The sequence below is a fragment of the Bidens hawaiensis genome, unplaced genomic scaffold (assembly GCF_021521415.1).
Source record: "Bidens hawaiensis isolate Kalapana, Puna unplaced genomic scaffold, B.hawaiensis_p1.1 tig00031239_1, whole genome shotgun sequence".
Taxonomy (NCBI): Eukaryota; Viridiplantae; Streptophyta; class Magnoliopsida; order Asterales; family Asteraceae; genus Bidens; species Bidens hawaiensis.
Genome location: NW_027495270.1, coordinates 115,866 through 123,134, shown reverse-complemented (window position 1 = coordinate 123,134; position 7,269 = coordinate 115,866). Strand labels below are relative to the sequence as shown.

General features: G+C 35.0%; 1 pseudogene across 1 annotated transcript; it reads right to left on the bottom strand.

Annotated features, from left to right (window-relative positions):
* Positions 1–3,401: 3,401 nt before the first annotated feature.
* LOC143581914 (pectinesterase 1 pseudogene) lies at positions 3,402–6,586 on the bottom strand (annotated as a pseudogene). Its single transcript, XR_013143896.1, has 2 exons — positions 5,578–6,586; positions 3,402–4,263 (listed from the first exon to the last, which is right to left on the bottom strand). The product of XR_013143896.1 is annotated as a pectinesterase 1 pseudogene (transcript).
* Positions 6,587–7,269: the final 683 nt, after the last annotated feature.

Sequence of the window (7,269 nt, the reverse complement as noted above, 5' to 3'; positions counted from 1 at the left end):
GGTAACTCATGCTGGTGCAATTTTAGTTGATGGACTTGAAGATGGAATCTTATTAGAAGTAGCAAATAAAGATTTTGATTTTCTCAGGAATACATCTTTCAGTTTACTACAAGGATGCAGGAAGTGAGGAATTAAAATATTTGCTTATTTGCTGATTTTTATATTTGTTGTTACTTATGTGGTTTTTAATTTAAATACTTCCAGGAATATGTCTCATGTCCATCTTGTGGTAAAACTGTTTTAGAAATAGAAGTGATAAGTGCATAAAATTAAAGAAAAAACATCACATTTACCTGGTGTTTCGGTCATCACTAAACCAAGTAGTCAAATCAGTTATGTTTATCCTTGGTTTCCATTATTTTGGTTACAACCGTCAACATAAATAGATGTAAAAGTATTTAAGCATAATGTTCTAACTCAGTAGATTTAGTAAATAGAAAGATTTGTTTAGAAAGTATTTGTATACAAGTTCTGGTCAATGGCTTTTCTTTTAGTAAATGAGTTTCGGTTGAAACAGGATACCTAATATGCCTTTGAATATACATTAGAAAACGTTAGACAAGGTAATAAATAAGCTAACAATTTAAGACATTACATTGTGATTGAAAGTGGGTACTATGTATTACAAATAGTTATAATTTATTACATTACATTGTGATTGAAAGTGGGTACTATGTATTACAAATAGTTATAATTTATTGTTGACATATAATTTTAAGGCAAACCTTCTAAACAAACATATAGTACGAACATTTGTAAAAGGGGAGGTGTGGACTTATATTTGGTGAACACTGTAATAATTAAAACATATAAAATGGAAAATGGAAAATGGAATTGACACGTGTCCAAACATCAAACATTTGAATCTAACTTACTTGGTTACATGTTAATTTGTTTTTTAAATTTTCGTAGATCATATTTATTAATATGTTTAAAAGTATATATATATATATATATATACAACCCGTGTGTCACACGGGATATAAGCTAGTTTATTATAAACTAGTCGTGACGACTAGTTTATGATTACACACGAGTAGTTTGTTGAACCAGTTAAAACTTGTCATGTGCCCTTAAACTAACTGTAACGAGCAGGTTCACTAATCATTTACTCGTCACGACTAAATAAGGTTCATGCTTCGTAATCAACGTCCACGGGTAATTCATAAGTCATTTAGTCGCGACGACTAGTTTACCTGGTTTACATTCCCTACACGAGCAGTTTATTAGTAGTTAACTCGCTGCGACTAGTTTAACCTTACAATCTACTCGTCGCGACTAAAGAACTTATAGATTACTCGTGGGCGTTGATTACGAACTATAAAACTTATTTAGTCGTGACGAGTAAATGGTTATTAAATATGCTCGTTACGGCTAGTTTAAAGACACGTGTCAAGTTTTAATTGGTTATACAAACTACTCATCGCGACTAGATTATAATGCCTATCTTGAAAATTTCTTGCAAATGACACATAAAACCTGAAAAACGTTTTCATAAACGCTTATTTTGAGAATTTTCCCATTTTAAATTTGTCCCCTAAAAATCATTTCTCTAGATTTTTCCCTCTTTTAATGCATCGCCGACGATGTAACAGGTAGTTCCATCGACGAGTTATCTAACACATAGTCAACGATGCATTGGGCCTCCAAACACAGAGTCAACAATATATTAGACCTCCAAACATACAGTCAAAGATGTGTTAGCTTATTCTTCGTTTTTGTAATATAATAATATCATAACTATTTTTATCTATAATTTGTTTTCTTTTACAACTTTTAGCATATAAAGTTTTATATGATTTTGAATATACCATTGACACTTGTTTTTTTATATACGGGCCAACATAAATTTTACTTAAAACTGAACCGTGTTAAATTAGTATTGAATTGTTCAATCAAATTTGACTCGGCATGGTTTAAAAAAATAATATCAACATGTAGATAAAAAATACATGTCTTGACGGTATATTCGAAATTATATAAAACTTTATATATTAAAAGTTATAAAAGAAAACAACATATAAGTAAAATTAGTTATGTTATTATAATATTAAAAAAATAAAGAAGAGGCTAACACATCTTTGACCATGTGTTTGAATGCTTAACACATCTTTGACTATGTGTTTGGAGGTCTAACACGTCGTTGACTATGTATTTTGAGGTATAACACATCGTTTACTATGTGTTAACTCAACTTTTGATATAATCTTACAAAGCAACATATAAATCTTACATGGTTGGAGGCTTGGAGCAAGGAAATCTGGATACATGGTCTATACATGTCGTATACAATTTATACGGCTCATATAGACCATAAAATAATTATAAATCTCTGGTCAAAGAACATATTGACATTTTGTCTATACGAGTTGTATGGCCCCTATACGACTCGTATATGTCAGATGTGGTAAGTGGGCTATACGAGTCAGGAAACCTATACGGCTCGTATATGATCTATACAACTCATATAGACTGAAAAAAGCTGTCTCATATCCCCTCCGTATGTATGTCAATAAATGTGGGTTATACGATTCATATAGTCCATATGCAAGCCGTATAAAGTTACTCACACACCAAGGGGTGGTGTTTGAATATAACATCCCTTGAACAAATGAACATGTGACGTTTAATTTAGTTTGTATATCCACGTACCCCTCACATGAGGGGCAAGATTGTATTTTGCGCCTTGGACCCCATCAAAGACGTTGCCACCGAACACGTTTAGTTTAAGGGCTTCGCCCCTTAAAACACTCATATCGGAGTTGGTATATGTCTCATTTCTTTAGTTTTATAAGAATAATAAGGTTTAGTTAATTTTCTTACTCCATTAGAAATTGTATACTTATTTCTCATCGATATAACTTAATTTACCAATTGCTACAGTGAATTGGTAAATATACATATCCCCTACTTACTCCGTGTAATTGTACCAAATGAAATGTGGCATGTTTTTTATAGATTCGCTAAATTTTTATGATATACGTATTTTTGGTTGATATGAAGATAAAGATAAAGCCTTAAATTATAATAGTCTTGATCAAATGTGCACTTCGTACCTTCGAACTCTTATATTCAATTTTTTCAGTCAATGTTATGTAAATATAATTACCTAAAATGACCCCGTAACATTAAAATAACCAACTAATAGTGGTCCCATTTAATCACTAGCCACAATCAGTGCCAAAATTTTGAAATTAGAATTTTAGATCTTATTCTTAAGTCATTTCCCCACCACTTCCCAAAGGTTAGGATATTCGTTTTCTTTTGTCATCATGATAAAGACATTGTTTATCTTCCATTCTCTAGTCACCAATCACCATACATGTATCTTTCACCCCATATACTTGAAACATATATTCATTCTCAAGTGTAAATATGAAACTGAATTTTGAATGATAATCAAATAAAAATAAAGTACAAAAGTTATCATAAGTTTTTGGTTAATATGAGTACAAATATCTCATAAGTATTACAACAAGGGTAACCGTGTTAGAATGTGCATATTACAACATATCACAGTAAAAGAAAAAGAATCGCGAAACAACCACTCAAACAAAAAGAGTATATGACACCGTTATCACGATCATAAACTTGACTCGTACATCACCTTTGTTTGTGGTAGCCACATTGCGCCTTCAATAAACGACCCCACAGTGAACTTGTTGGCATCGCTACTCGTTAGGCTGGGCCTATACCCAGCCCATTTAACCCGTTGAGCAACACCAGAACCCGGGCAAGTGTTCATGTATTCGCCATAGAATATTGACTTAGGTGGGTCCACACCTTGGACCCACGATATCCAGCCCAATGGGTTCAAGAACTTTTCAATCTTAGACTGCATAATCATTGTAGTCGAAAACTCTTTCCATGGTCTACCAAGATATGTAGGAGCCGTGAGATTATCAAACGGTAAAATATCACATTTTTGGATCGAAATGCCCGTGTTTTGATTCGGGTCTTTCTTTCCCTGAGCCGTGATGGTCACAAACTGGTTAGATAAAGGCTGACGTGGCATGATTCTACAGTTTTGAAATACGACAGCCGCGTTCCCAAATATGAAATCAATGGTCCCAGTGACATCACACTCGCGATAGAATTGACGGTTCGAGTGGGGATAAAGGGTGTCTTGAAATGCATCAAATGAGCATCTGTAAAATACCGAGAAATCAGAACCAGACCGGAATGCAACCGCTTGGTGTTTTTCTGCACCAGCCTCGTTCTTGAATCCCATATCGATCGCTACAAACCCTTTTCCCGCAATAGCTGATAATCAATAAAAATCATAAAAATCATTAAAATATAATTAAAAACCCAACTTTTTTTTATGAAAATGGCACAATCATGTTATGGTGTATTATGTTGTCATGTGATTAATATTATTTTCCAAAATAATAATATCTAGATGATATTTTAGAAACTTTATTGATGTCACGTCTGAAGCCTAAACTTGCACATGGTTGTGATATTATTTTACGTGTCAGGGATCGGGATAATGTCACATGACATCAAGTACAACAAACCATGTGCACCTAGGGTAACATACTAACACGTATACAGTCCAATTTAATCATTTCACAACATTAATGCACAATGTACAAGTTAATAAGGCACTGCTTTTTATTATTCTGCAGTGTCTTGAATGGGTGTGTACATATTATACTAGCCCCACTTCTTTGTTGGTTTCATATATACCGGTCAACATAGATTTAGATATGTTAATTAATTATAACATTGGAAGTAACGATTTAATTAACACAAGACGGTCGACTTGTTTGGTTTGATATAAAATGGTATGGTTTGTTATTCAATTTGTCATTTACAGCTTGATTCGGTTTAAAATCTTGAAATCGTCTATACAAATCAAACTGGTCTAATCATGAAACAACTTTTATGATTTGATATATTATCATTATAAAATAATACTAGAAAAGGAAAATTGAAAATCAAAATCTGAAAATAGTAACCATCAAACTTGTCATCACCCGGTAGGTGTGTAAATCGTCAAACTGCTCATGAGTTACTTGAGATTGTCTCGTAAAAAATCTAGAATCGAGTCGATCTTAAACGAGCTCGAGACTAAAAATTAGCGTGTCTATTAAACGAGTCCAAGCCTATTGCTTATTTAACTTTTTAAAAATATGAATTTAACTATCTATCTAAAAATAGTTATTGTAAATAAAATTATGACAAAAATAACTAAATAATATATTATATTATGGTTTATATAAGTTTATAATTAAAAAAAATATAAAATAGTTATAATATATAAAAATTACTATTGCCAAATAAATACGAGTAGTAAACAAGACGAACCCAAACTTAAGCATTAAAAATGAAACTCAAGTTCTTTATGTTAAACAAGCTGACCTTGAGCTCAAGCTCGACTCAACTTATTTACATCCCTACCATCTGGCCGGTTTAATTTGTTGCTATCTAAACCTATAGTTAATAATTTTACCCAAAACTTTTATTAAAAATAACCTACCCCAACGGCAACCATAGTCACCATAACTTCATCTATAATCTATTACCAACACAATAATAAAGTAAAAAAGTAAAGCAAGAAAAGTAACTTACCGAAAGTAGCCGTGGAAAAAGTCGGTGTACCGTCGACAAAATTCAGCCTACCGGTAACAATCGACTTATCCTTCCCATCACCATAAACCATCACATTCCAAAACGACTTATCCAACACAATATTCTCCTCATACACACCCGTCTTAATATAAACAATAAACACCGATTTACTCTTCTTTGGCACCATAGCCATAGCCTCACTAATCTTCGTCACATTACCCGAACCATCCTTAGCCACTGTCACATTAGGCGTCGGCTTAATATTATTATCCTGTAACAGCCTCCGAACACCCGGACCCACCCAGTCCGGGTATTCAGACGTTTGGGATAATAATTTTCTGTGTATTGGGATATTTAACTTTCTCAATATCCCACCTATTTTCGACACGATAGCTAAGCTATTACTAGCGTACTCCGTCGTATTCAACATCTGAGATTTGGTTTGTTCTAGAAGATTTGAGTCTATTTCTTCTAGAGCATCCAGACATGTTTCTTGGTTAGTAATTGTCGTACTAAGCCAAGTTTTAATATCGTCTACTTTAGTGGACATTAACATTTTCTCGTTACTGTTAACGTCCATTTCAGATAACGAGTCGCGGAGATACTCCACGGCGTCGTTTAACACCTCTTTGCAAATGTTTAACGCGGCTTTCACCGTCTGGTTTGTAGTTGACTTTGTAAGTTTTTCTGGCAGTAATGCCACGTCTGATAAGGTGTTGATCACGACTTGAATCGAGAGCTTTAGTAACTCTTCTGGATCAGTAGAGTTTGATTTATTAATCTCTATAAGAGATTTGTAGCATGAGTCTTGATATAACGTCTGGTTGCAAACCGCTTTGATGGATTGTGATGCCGCGTTAGATGACTTTGTTTTGTCATTGTCACTGTCATTGTTGTTGCGGTTGTGGATTAATGTTCCTGCGACTGCCCCGATGACTACTGTGACCAACAGGACGGCCGAGACGATGAGGATGATGAGGCGTGAAGGGGTATGCACCCGCCTTAACATCGAGCGGGGCGGGTCAACCCACAAGATATAGACAAGAGGCTTGAAAACCTATGCGCAAGCGCATGGATGTCATGAAGACACAAAGCCAAAACCTATGCGCAAGCGCATGAAACATCTGCGCGTGGCGCATATCACATATGCACACAACACACACATTTAGTGTGAGAATAAAGAGAAGACCCTGCGCATCCCCGGGATAGGCGCATAAAGGCCGCGCGTAAGCGACACACAACAAATGAGACAATAGTCTAATCCAAATCAGGATAAGGACAACCATGATTGTACTCATCAGACAACCTTCCAGAAGGTATCTTTTAAGGAATAAAGAATGTGCTGATGTTGACAGCTGCCAATGAATGGTGGACAACTCAGCAAAGCCCATGTGCCACCACGTGATGGCACATGGGTCAGGTGAAAGACCTTGGTCAGAGAATAATCAATGAAAAAGCACCATGTGTCCTAAGTACACGTGGCGCGAAGCAACAGGAGGAGGCCAAAAAGGCCCCAATGGGGTCTGAGCCAAATCATTGGAAACCCTAATACTATAAATACCACACCGCCTCCACAGTTGAAGGGAGGCAAGAAAATATACTCTAAGTCCTTTACTCATTTTCACATCTTGATTATCCTCTCCTACAATATCTGATTCTCACACCGGAGGGTTACCCCAAAGAGGACCCCTC